This window comes from Lissotriton vulgaris, chromosome 1_1 (assembly GCF_964263255.1).
Source record: "Lissotriton vulgaris chromosome 1_1, aLisVul1.2, whole genome shotgun sequence".
NCBI lineage: Eukaryota > Metazoa > Chordata > Amphibia > Caudata > Salamandridae > Lissotriton > Lissotriton vulgaris.
Genome location: NC_141685.1, coordinates 345,204,594 through 345,217,073, shown reverse-complemented (window position 1 = coordinate 345,217,073; position 12,480 = coordinate 345,204,594). Strand labels below are relative to the sequence as shown.

At 40.6% G+C, this 12,480-nt stretch overlaps 1 protein-coding gene across 1 annotated transcript in view; it reads right to left on the bottom strand.

Moving 5' to 3' along the window:
• LOC147747155 (sodium/glucose cotransporter 4-like) overlaps positions 1 to 12,480 on the bottom strand; it is a 447,273-nt gene that overhangs the window by 395,362 nt on the left and 39,431 nt on the right. The gene's annotated exons all lie outside the window — the stretch shown is intronic.

The window sequence follows — 12,480 nt, the reverse complement described above, 5'->3', positions numbered from 1 at the left end:
AATTTGAATGAGGTTGTCTGAATCTGCCTAGATCCTTACAAAGGCGAACAAAGTTCACTGGACTTATGGACCAATCTTGCCTTTCACAGTCTTGTAATAATAGTAGACCTGATAAACCAATAGAAAATCCTTCAGTGCTTGGAACAAATGCTAAAGCCTGAGGAGAATCCAGAAGTGGAAGTCACTCCATCATCAAATCACTATGGTCTGGATTCGCATTTTAAACTTAAACCCTGACTGCACTAGCACATCAACAAAACACTCACACCTGTCAAACCGGTAGTCCTGATTGACATTCAAATCATTCAGCAATATGGGGTAAGAAATACGCTTGCAGCATTATGGTTAAGAAATACACTTTGCTGTGTTTTGATAACTCATCTAATTTATATACTGTTCCCATATCATAGCTAGATATTAAAAATGGCTACTCCCTAACGTCCTACAACAGAAATGCACTATTTATTCACTAAACACCAATGCAGGTCTAAATGCATTGAATCATTGGATCTGATTATGTGCATTTCATTCAAAAGCAGAATAAAATGTTAACTTATCAATATAGAAATTGGAATCAGAGTATACATGTTGAACAATTGCTAAAGTGTACAAAATGCAGAAAAAGATAACTGTAACTTGAAATAGGCTTGACCAGTGTCCTTCGCTCTGTAGCAAGGCACCCTCTTACACATGCATACTGATAGATTACATCAATATACTCACCCACATCTCTAGACTCCATCATTATAAATACACATGGCCGCTCAAATGTGCATGTTAGCACCCTTTTACTCTACGCTTCCCCTTGCACCTCTAATGAGATGCAAAGAGGGCTTCCAGAGTAAAATATTAGGAGAAATGTCGCTAAGCGACATTTCACCTATTATCAAAGATATCGCTAACCCTGTTAGCGATAAAAAAACAGCGCTAACCGCGGTTAACGTTGCTTTTTTACGTCTGGTATTTTTCTGACTTATGTAGTATCAAAAAAGGACTAGCTTAGTTGTGTTTTGGGAGACTCAGTGGATACGTATGTCGGCAAACGAATTTGTTTGATTGTGAAGCCCTCACCCACCAACCTAGTTGGTGGCATGCTTCATCATCGGGCCCACCACAGTGACACCGAATGTGTCCCGGATGTGCTTTGACTCCAGATTACTGAGGAGCTGGTATACTTGCTGAGTGTGCTGTGTTGTGGGTGTAAAAGTGATTTAAAAGCTATGCAGTGGGTCCCAGTTCCCGAGGGTATATGGATAACTTTAATGTCTGGGCCCCTGCTAGCAGATAAAAAGGCAAACGGACGCAGTGGAGTGAGTTATGGGCTCCCACGTCCTATGTGGTCTACATGTTTCAGCCAGGCCTTTTATTTACATCTGGCTTTCCTCAGGACCAATGAGTATATGTGGGTAAAAAATAAACTATATTAAGTGATAGGTGTTGTTATAAAAGTGTCGCACTCGCTAAGGTGCTATACGTGTATAGAGGGGGATTCCCTCTGCTTTACTGTACACATAAGATAAAGACACAAACAGACATACAAGGTAGAGTCAATAAGAATGGTATTCTTTTAACACAACATGATGCCGGCTTCTAAGGTGTGTGAACGACCTAAACTGGCAGGTAGAACGTGGCCATGTGAGTTACATGGCAAGTGTGGCTATATAGCGTTTAAAACGGGGTGGGGGGTGGTGGGCTAAACAGCGAGGTGAGCATAGGGTGAGATACAGGTAAGTATTATACATTTTCCTCACACTTGCTGTTTGCTGTTAAAGCTTCCTGGGTCACCTGGCAGGGGGAGAAGACCCTAGGCATTGTAAAAGGCATTGGTTAGAGCCGAGCCTGTAGGGAGAAAGATTCTGCTGCTTACCTAGATAGTAGCGGTGAATCAGCCTAGTTACTCACGGAATTTCCAGACTTAGCCATGATATCCTATGTAAGGTGGATATCATGGCTAAGTATGTCTATCCCTATCAGCAAGCTTTCGCCTAACCTTGAGGGATTATCGCTGTATTTCCAGCGATAATCTCACAATTGGCAGCTTGCGCTCTTCATTTTATCGCTTTGGAGATAAGCATTGCTGATAGCATGCTATCTCCGCGATAAAATTCAGAGATGGCCGGTGACAATTATCCTAGCGCTAAGTGCACTTAGCGATAATTATTGCCTGGCCTTGTTAATATGCCCCCAAGTATTTTAGCCTCGACTGGCCGCAGCGTTTGTTCTGACTCTTCTCTTTTCACTATAGTTCACAATTGGCTTGCTCAAAGCTATACATCAGTTGTTTTTTGACTTAGTCGGTCCCCATCAGCCCTCTGGTTACTTCCCCATCTTTTAGTGAATCGTGCTTCAAAAATTGCTTGTCAGTTTGTCACAATGTCTAGGCAACCTGCCTCCCACTGCAGTTTGTACATCTAAGGACTGTTGGTATAAACACACAACCTAGGAACATAGTAACTTGTAAAGATTTCAGAGATATAGAGGTATTATGAATGTTGGCAAAATGTTACAAATCAAGGATTAAGGTTTGTTCTCCCTTCTCCCAAACAGGCTGGAATTTCAATTAACTCATTCTGCCAGGTAGGCAAGATTTGACTACCAGCATTTGGATGAAGGCTCAATGATGTCCTCGGTGCTATCTCTGCAGTGGAGAGGGCTTCAACACATCATGCTCATAAGGGTCCTCGGGGCAAACTTTGGTGGTTCCACCAGGGGCTTTCCCTCATGTGAGCACTTGTGAGGGCTGATCTGGAGTCCCTTCTTCATCAGTCTCCACACCTCCTACCATTGGTCAGTGACATCAATGCCACATTGCCAGTGCACCAGCAAAAGCAAGTGAGGAAAGTGAGGAAAGCTTCCAGTGTGTCCAGAGGAAATTCAACTGCAAGCCGCCACACGATGGATAGGGGGAAGCATCACTGGAAATAGGGGATTCTTTGGGTGACGGGATCGCTCGCCCTCAAAGGTTTACTCCCCAAGTTCCTGAAATGATTATTTTTCCCTTCCCTGGGGTGGCCAATTCGCCGAGTGGAGGGGGTATTGACTTCCCCATGGGAATGGAAAGTTTGACAGCCATTTTGTTTTTTTGTCTTTGTGCCAGCTGGGGCCTTTATGGTGCCCCCAGGCAGGAAAATGTTTAAACATGCATCATTGGAAAAGAGAGGGGAAAAAGGATTGTGGAGCCATTGCCTCCAAGATTTATGTTGTGGTGGGTAGAAGTAAAATGTGAATGGCACAATAAATGATCAGTGTCAGAAGTGGGCTGATGTAATGCCATGTGGTGTACCGAAGAAAAATAAATGGCTGAATAACTGATCTGTGGCTGGAGTGTGTTCCCATGATGTATGCCACGCTGGGAACAATAATTGATCAATAACTGAAGTGTACTCACTGTAAAGTAATGCTTCTTTTTGCATGATCACCCACAAAATTCTGGACTGATGTTGTTTGTTTCTTTTAATCTGAAGGGACCAGGAGTCCTGCTAAACAGGCCTCAGTGCTCATCCTCCGACCCATAAATATGTATGTCTGATTGGTTGACCCACAATTGTCATAAGTTAACTTACTTATACGTCCCTAGTTGATGGTACTAGGGGAAACTAGGCCCTGAAAAGTGCCCCTTGTGGAGTGCAGCATTTATTGTGCCACCACAATTTGTGACAAAGCAATGCTTGACTCCTATTGCTAACTGGCAAAGCATTTTTTGAACTGCTAGCTCAACTTTGCCAATTACAAGAATGACAAAGTCAAGGCCTTTCTTTTAAATATAGATGTATGTCACCACTAAGTCAGGCCTATTGAGTAGATGATATGATCATACAAGTTCTAATACTAGAACCCCCAAACTGTTGTTTTTACTGTAGAAAAGTCAGACGCACTATTGGCAAGTACAGGTAACACACTGACCACTCAGCTGTGCTAACTTTTGAATGGTACTACTAAAGTGATACTTCAAGGTATCTAAAGAATCATTGTATTAAAGCCAACGTGATGCACAAGTCAAATTCAATGTGACTTTCAATTAAATGGCAGCTTTAAAAACGAAAACGTGATTCCAGAATAGGGGGCGAGTTCTCACCCCCAGACAATTGCACAGCATTGTATAAAGCCTTCCTTGGCTTATATTTTATGTCAACTATTTAAACCTTAGTACTCAAACTTAATCCATATTTTCTCCTCTTTATCACTCAGTTTTAATCAACAGTGTTATCTGTCCACACGCGGAAAGAGAATTGCCATATTTTCAAGTTTCTGATGCTCATTCAGTGTCCATCCGGACCTTCTCAAAGAACACGATTGAAGCAAACATCGTATGAAGCAGCGTTTATTGAATTAAAAGGCCCAATGCATTTCGGGCGACTCGCGCCCTTCGTCAGGGGATCGCTAAAAAATAAACAATGAAACAATCACTATCCCTTGTATTAACATAGTTTCATGCCGTAATAAATACACGTCAAACATTCAGTAATCGATAGCTCTTATACAGTGTACAAAACATTGTATCTGCTTGTTACTTCATCAAACATTACCCCCGAGTTAAGCTGGTTGTATATTATAAACAGTTTTTTTAAGGGCTTACATAAACTCGTTCCACCCCGTTTTGTTGTGCAGCCCTCCATAGTCTTAAGGTATGACCCCGTTCCATCAAATGCTTTCTTTCGTATCTTCCCTCCCTACATTTCTCTGAATCCTCCCTCCATTCTAATCACATCTCTCGTAATGCTGTTAAACTTTTTACTCGCTTGACCGGCTTTTCCTGGCCACATACATTTCACTATTACCAGCTCCCGTCTGCTCTGTTAGTTACTACTAGCATCCTGATCTCCGTACTATATCCCGTTATTAAACCATTCCAAACTCTTAAGAAGCAAAGTCCCTCTTTTCATACCTGCATTTCTAAAACGTAAAGTTTCCCATTTTGGTCTGCGTGAATCAACAGCCTGGTATACGCCCATTGTTGCCTCCCACGTGTCCCAGAATATATTAGCCCCGTCATGTTCCCATTGGCTCACGCAACTGCTTAACCACCTGGTGGTAGCGTAATCATTAGTATCTGAAAGCACCCTCTCTGCTATACTGAAGGTCAACCTGCCTGATTTACATTTGGTAGGACATTATGTATGTCAGTGGCAGATACTGTTTCAGCTCTGTTGGTGACACACTGTACTGATGGCCTGATGGAGTATGGCTGTTGGAGGTGTGCCCATTCAACTGCTGACCCGATTTAGAGAGGGTGGTTGATTAGCCGTGTTTCCAAAATCCCTTACTGCCATGAAAAACCTGGTGGTAAGGGACAGTAAAAAAAGTTTAAATAAGCCCACACTATGGAAGTTAACTTCCATGGTGTGGGAGTCATTTGTTTTGGGGTTTTCAAAAACAAAATCCTGCTTTTGGATTTTGCTTTGAAGAAACAAAAACATGATAGAAGTTTGACAGGGGTCATCATGTTTGACAGAGCTGTGCACCATACTTTTAACTCATTGACAGGAATTCCTGTGATTGCGGTTTCTGTCAATGACTAGAGTTGTCAGTATGTCCAATGGACTCTGAATAAATATTACAGGTACTCAGTTAGAAAGATGGACATCTTTACACTGTCTTCCATACTTAGTAAATACCACGCTCCGCAGTTTAATCAGGCCCTTAGACTTTCCAAAAGTCCTCTTTAGGGAACTTAGTAGAGTCTGCCCCCGCATTTATAGACCAGCATTTTTTTAGCCCTCATAGTAGGTTTGCTCACATTGTTAGAGGAATGGGTCCCAATTCCATCCTCAGACACCCCCAACTTAGGTCCACAATCTGGAAGGAGTTGGATTTAGAGAAGTGAGTGCACTAAAGCAGATGAAAGGTGAGCCCTACTGACCCTAAGCAAGCTGGCATGAGGGGAGTTATTAAAGGTGCACCCAATGCCTTAACATTATTAGGACTCAAGCTGATAGGCAGGTATTAGCAGGTAGTCAAAACTTAGCCTAGGCTTGTTTTCGTAGAGATCTCCTATAGGCATGAGGCGATGGACATGTTCTAAGTGGAACTCTGGTAAAAGCACTACCAGCCAACAGTCGCTGGTGTTATTTGTATAACGGCAATTGCTGACCATTTGTAGTAATCCACTCCAGGATAGTTGTTGAAAGAAGATTTATTGCAGCAGAGAAACACAGTACAGCATCTGCTCAGCAAGACAGGTCCAGTAGTTATCCAGTCTGGAATCTAGAACCCTTGACCCATAGTAACAGATTGTAGTGCAAGGTTTGTAAAGCAACAATAGGCAGAACTTACTTAAAGAGATACATACATCATTGCATGTGGAATACAACACATCTTATCCCTAAAAAGAAAAGAAAAGAAGAAAAGAAGAAAAACAGTTCAAAGAAAAAGAAGCGGAAGGAAAAAAGATAAAAGGGAAAGAAGAGAACAGAAGAAGCATGAAGAATTTAGGCGTATGATGGAAAGGGCAAACATTTTTACAAAAGGAAAAAAAGCAACATTTTTGTAGAACAATAAAAATGTGGAAAACATAGAGAACTGAATCAATTCCTAAACCTAAGTGGTACACTGACACTTCTCTTGTTAATTTTGACCCTAGAAGAAACAGAATCATTTTTAACAGGAGGTTTAACATTGTCAAAAGCAGGAGTGTGAAGATTAGAACACTTAACCACTCGTCTGACATTCCAGACTTTGCCATCATTAGTTATAATGCTGTGGGTGTTAACTTTTACAACTTTTCGAATAGGCCCAAACTTGGAAACCCCTTTAATCAAAAACCCAGGTTTGCGTATCCTGACAAGATCTCCCACTACAAAATCAGGAACTCTTACATTGTACTTAGAATCATGATATTCCTTCATCTTCTCCTGATGATGTTTGACTCTCAAAGAAGTGCTTCGCACGTCAGCAGGAGAAGAAATAGCAGAAGAGCTAAACTTCTCTTTCATCCACCATGGACACAACTTTGACACGGGTTCCCTTCCTCTCAATAAACGGAAAGGACTAAGCTCAGTAACTGAGTGAGGAGTTATTCTATACAGCCATAACCTTTCTCTGATAATTTTTTTCCACACATTGGGAGTCTTCCTTGCCCATTCAACAGCATCTTTCAAGACGCGATTAAACCTTTCTACCTGTCCATTACCTTGTGGTTCGTAAAGAGGTGTAGTGATATGTTTAATCCCACAAGACTTGAGATAATCCTCTACTTCAGTAGAAATCAATTGTACCCCATTATCGGTAATCAAAACCTCAGGGCTACCTTCTCTTGCAAAAACTTCTCTGAGGAATTCAACAATGACCTGCGAGGAAGCAGAAGACACAAACCTAACTTCAGGCCATTTGGAATGGTAGTCTATTAACACCAATGCAAAACGGGCATCTTGAGGTAGACAATTGAAAGGACCGGAAATATCAAGTGCCAGCTTCCTCCAAGGATTCTCTGGCCAGGAAATAGGTATGAGTGGGGCAGGGTAGGTCTTCAACATTTTATCACTGCTGACACATATAGAGCATTCACGAACCACTCTGTCAATCATCTTATCCATTCCTGGCCACCAAAAACTAGTTCTCACTAATCTCTTCATGGAGGACATACCTAAATGGCACTCATGAGCAAGCCTAATAATTTCCTCTTGCATATCCTCAGGAGGTACACATTTTCCGCTTTTAAAAACCAAATCATTGTCAACTTCTAATTCACTAAGAACTTGATGAAAAGACTTCAATTCTGGAGGTACCATGTTGCTATTAGGCCAACCCTTCAAGATATACTCTTTAAGAGTACCCCAATTCTTGTCACGTGTGACAGCATTATCCCAAACAGATTCTGAAATGGAAGAGAATTCATCTCCTAAAAAATCCCTTAAAGAGGCAACAAACTCAACATCCTCTTGTCCTTTGTCATCTGCAATAGAATTAGATTCACAAGGAAGCCTAGAAAGACAGTCGGCCGTAACATTGCTCCTTCCAGGAAAATACTCTACCTCAAAATTGTACTCTTGTAAGCGAGACATCAGTCTAGCAATCCGTGCTGTGGCGTTCCGACCACCACCAGGGGAAAGTATGGAAACCAGCGGTTTATGGTCCGTTTTCAATAGAAAACGACTACCCCATAGAAAATTCCGAAAATGTTCTACTCCCCAGACACATCCTAAAAGCTCTTTCTCAATGACAGAATACTTCCTTTCTGTTTCACTCAAAGTACGGGAAGCAAACGCCACACACCACTCATCATTCCCACACTTTTGTGATAAAACCCCTCCTAACCCATACTCACTAGCATCAACAGTAACCACACACATTTTATTGACACAGAACGGTTTCAATGTAGGAGCATTGGCAATATCATGCTTGATGATTTGAAAAGCAGACTCTTGTTTCTCACCCCAGTAAAACTCTACTTTCTGTCTTGTCAACTCTCTCAAGGGTTCCATCTTGGTTGCAAACCCTTTAATGAACTTGCTATAGTATTCACACAAGCCATTGAAAGAGAGTAACTTTTCCTTGTTGTCAGGACATGGTGCTTTAAGAATAGCTTCAACTAAACATTTCTTCGGAACAACACCATTGCCCGTAAGGGTGTGTCCAAGATATTCTACAGACTCACAAAACATTTTGCACTTGTTGTCCTTTAGTGTGAGACCATGCATTCCCAACCTCTTACAGACCTCCATGACATGATCTTTGTGAGACACATTATCAGGAGAGAACACAAGGATGTCGTCTTGAAAACACCTCACAAACTTGTAGAGATCTTTAAAAATATGATGCATAGTGCGTTGGAAAACTGATGCCGCAGAGGCCAAACCAAAGGGCATTCTCTTATACTGAAATAAACCCTCAGGAGTGAGAAAAGCTGTCATCTGCTTGGATTCATCTGCTAACACAATTTGGTGATATGCTGATCGCAAATCAAATGTGGAAAAGACCTTCGCTCCCTCCAACATACATACAACCTCGTTTATGTTAGGAAGGGGATGGCAGTCCACTATAATGTTTGAGTTGAGGGCTCTTAAATCTACACATAGCCTGAGACTTTGATCAGATTTTCGGGCTAAAACGATGGGCGAAACCCATTCGGAGGATTCAACTTCTTCAATAATGTCATCATCAATTAAATTTTTCAAAAGTATTTTAAGATCATCTCTGACATTTATGGGAACATTTCTTAACTTTTGTGTAACAGGAATGGTTCCTTTCTTAAGTCTGATCAAGTGTTGAAAGTTATGTAACTTTCCCAATTTCTTTGAAAAAACTTTGGGAAACAACTTAATGATCTCATTTATCCATGTCTCAGTACCAGTTATAGCTTTAACAGAGTGAGTTTCTTTTACACAATCATCAATCATAACAATGGGATCTAATTTCCTGGGATTGAGAGTAATACCAAAACTCCATTGATCTCTCCATCCAAGCACATTCACTCCTTTTGTAGCAACGTATATCTTAATAAACCTCATTCGACCTCTAAAAAGCATGTCTGCTCCTAAATATCCTTCCATAGGGATAACAGACTCAAGGAAAGTTCTGGCAATTATGTCAGGAACTTTAAGATCCTCAAGATTGACAATGCCCTCAACCATTTCAGTGAAATACTGCTTGGTGATGATTGTCCAAGGCGATCCTGAGTCAGCCATTAATTTAAGATCTACACCTAAAACATGTACTATACATTCAGGTTGTTTAAGATGAATCAAATCTTGTTCATTATCATCAACAATTGAAACAACTATTCCTCTTTCACAAACATTCTCATTATCTTCCCCAGGAACATCAACCTCTTGCAAAGAATCAGTAACAAAAGAAACTCTATTCTTATTAATATTTCCCGAAGTGGTTCCTGTAGTGGTCTTGCATAAATTACTAAAATGTCCTTGTCTACCACATCTGTTACATTCCTTTCCAATAGCAGGACATTTAGGAAAGGACGCACCATGACTAGGACTACCACATCTGAAACAATGAAAAAATTTGTCATTCTTTTTGTAAGGACGTTGAAAGGAATAACTGGCACGTTGAATTTTGTTAGAAGATGACGCAGAAGAGGCGGATGACGCAGAAGAGGCGTCAGATTTGACAGCACATACTTCGGAGGAACTGTCTTTGTCCTTTTTATCCAAACATTTTATCCATTTGTCTGATTGCTCAATAGCTTTAGCTGTAACAATAACATCTTTTAAATCCGGATCTCCCATAATCCATAACTTTTCCTGGATTTTCTTGCTTTTGGTATGGACTATGATTTGATCTCTGATCATCTCATCAGAGATAGGACCAAAATTACAGTTAGTGGATAAATAACGTAAAGCTGTTAAAAAATCATCAAAAGTTTCAGACTCTTCTTGAGCTCTAGTATAAAACTTATAGCGATTCAAAGCCACACTAAAAGTAGGTTTAAATCTAGCTTCAAGACGAGTCATAGCATCATCAAACACATTTCTGTCTCCTCCCCCATCATGTAAAGGAAGTGTTCTGAATACCACTTGACCTTCAGAACCCAAGGAATGTAATAAGATGTTCTTTTTCCTTTCTTGTGAAAATCTCTCCCCATCTATGGCTTTTAAGAATGTCAAAAATTCCTCTTTCCAACGAATCCAAGGAATGGGAGGTTCTCCTTTGTTTTGTAGAAACTTAGGGGGGGGGTCAAACTGCATGTTTGATAAAATGCTTGAGCTAATGAGTATTTGTAAATTCAATTAATTTTGAATGTGCCATGTAAAATAATATTTGTTAAAATCACGAATAAATAACAGTAATAAAGGTCAAACCTGTAGAAATTGACTTTCTTGGAAAAGAAACGATCTTTCTGTGTAACACACGAAGAGTTTTATTCCTTGCGCGAAAGAAACGCGCTACACGCGATGCAGAGCTTCGTTGCCAAGCAACCGGTAAATAAAAATGGCGTCGGCGTGTGCGTGATGACGTTGAGTGCACACGTAGTACCAGTGAGTTGAGCTTGATAGACTGTCGCGCGTGAGGACAACAATGGCGTGCAGGCGCGAGGCGAAGCCGTTGTGGTAGCAGGGTAGTAATTCAAAAGTAAGCGCTCTTAAACTTGCATGTAAAGCAATGTCAAAGTTGTTCAAAGGATCGGAAAGTCAATCGGAAAACAGGGATCGTTTCTGAGAGATAGAAATTTGCGAGGCACTCGTGTAGAACTTAAACGGTGCGCGAAAAATTTCTAAAAGATTTCTCTCAGCCAAGAAACGAACAAAATTAATGAAATTGTTGAAATTAATTCGTAGATATCAACAATTTAGCGTAGTAAGTAGAAAAATGAGTATACTTAATATGAAAGTCGTTTTGTAGAAAATAAAGTATACTTAACAGGCAAATCCAAAAACGATGAATGTAATGCAGCGTAGGTAAAATCCTTTGGTTGCTCCTGTGTTTCCAAATGTAGCAAACCAATGTAGTCGTCGCCAATTTTGTAGTAATCCACTCCAGGATAGTTGTTGAAAGAAGATTTATTGCAGCAGAGAAACACAGTACAGCATCTGCTCAGCAAGACAGGTCCAGTAGTTATCCAGTCTGGAATCTAGAACCCTTGACCCATAGTAACAGATTGTAGTGCAAGGTTTGTAAAGCAACAATAGGCAGAACTTACTTAAAGAGATACATACATCATTGCATGTGGAATACAACACCATTGGCTGACTGAATGTGTGGTTGTTGGCTGATGGTTTGCACTACTGTTGACTGGTGGAATATGTGACTAATAGTTAGTGGTATGTTTGGCTTTTGGCAGGCGGTATGTGTGGTTGTAGCATGACCGAATATGTGGCTGTTGGCTGGAAATATGTATGGCTGATGTCGGGTGGAATGTGTGCATTTGTTTGCTTCAGGTGTGTTTGTAGGTGGTCTTATAACTGATGGAATGGTCCTATGGGCATATAAATTTGATGGACCCTAGGAAGTCAGCAATTTATTTATGTGAGGGTTATGTGTTTTGGATCCATAGATAGCCATGTGAATTGCTTTGTGTGGTGAACATGAAAGGCATAAAATGGACCATACCGTAGTTGGTGCATTGGCATGGCTTTGCAATTTACCACCACTAAGTGATGGTTTCAATATTCTGATAATGTTACAAATATTTACTCTTTGACCCTGTTACTACTTGATTGAAACTATCCTAGCCTGGCAAACCCCTAGAAGACAGAGGGCCCGATTCACAGAACTAACTTAAAACAAAACCCTAAACCTACTACTTTTGTTATTCACAGAAGTTAGGATTTTGTCTTGAGACAGACTTAAGACAGACTTAAGACAGACTTAAGTTAGGAATCTGTCATAAGTCTGTCTTAAGTTTGTCTTAAGACAAACTTAAGACAAAATCCTAACTTCTGTGAATACCAAAAGTAGTAAGTTTAGGATTTTGTCTTAAGTTAGTTCTGTGAATCGGCCCCATAGTGAAGTGAGGGCCTTCCTGTGCATCACAACATAAAGTGGGATGCTTGTTAAGGGATATGACCCCATTGTTGCCCCCTTAAC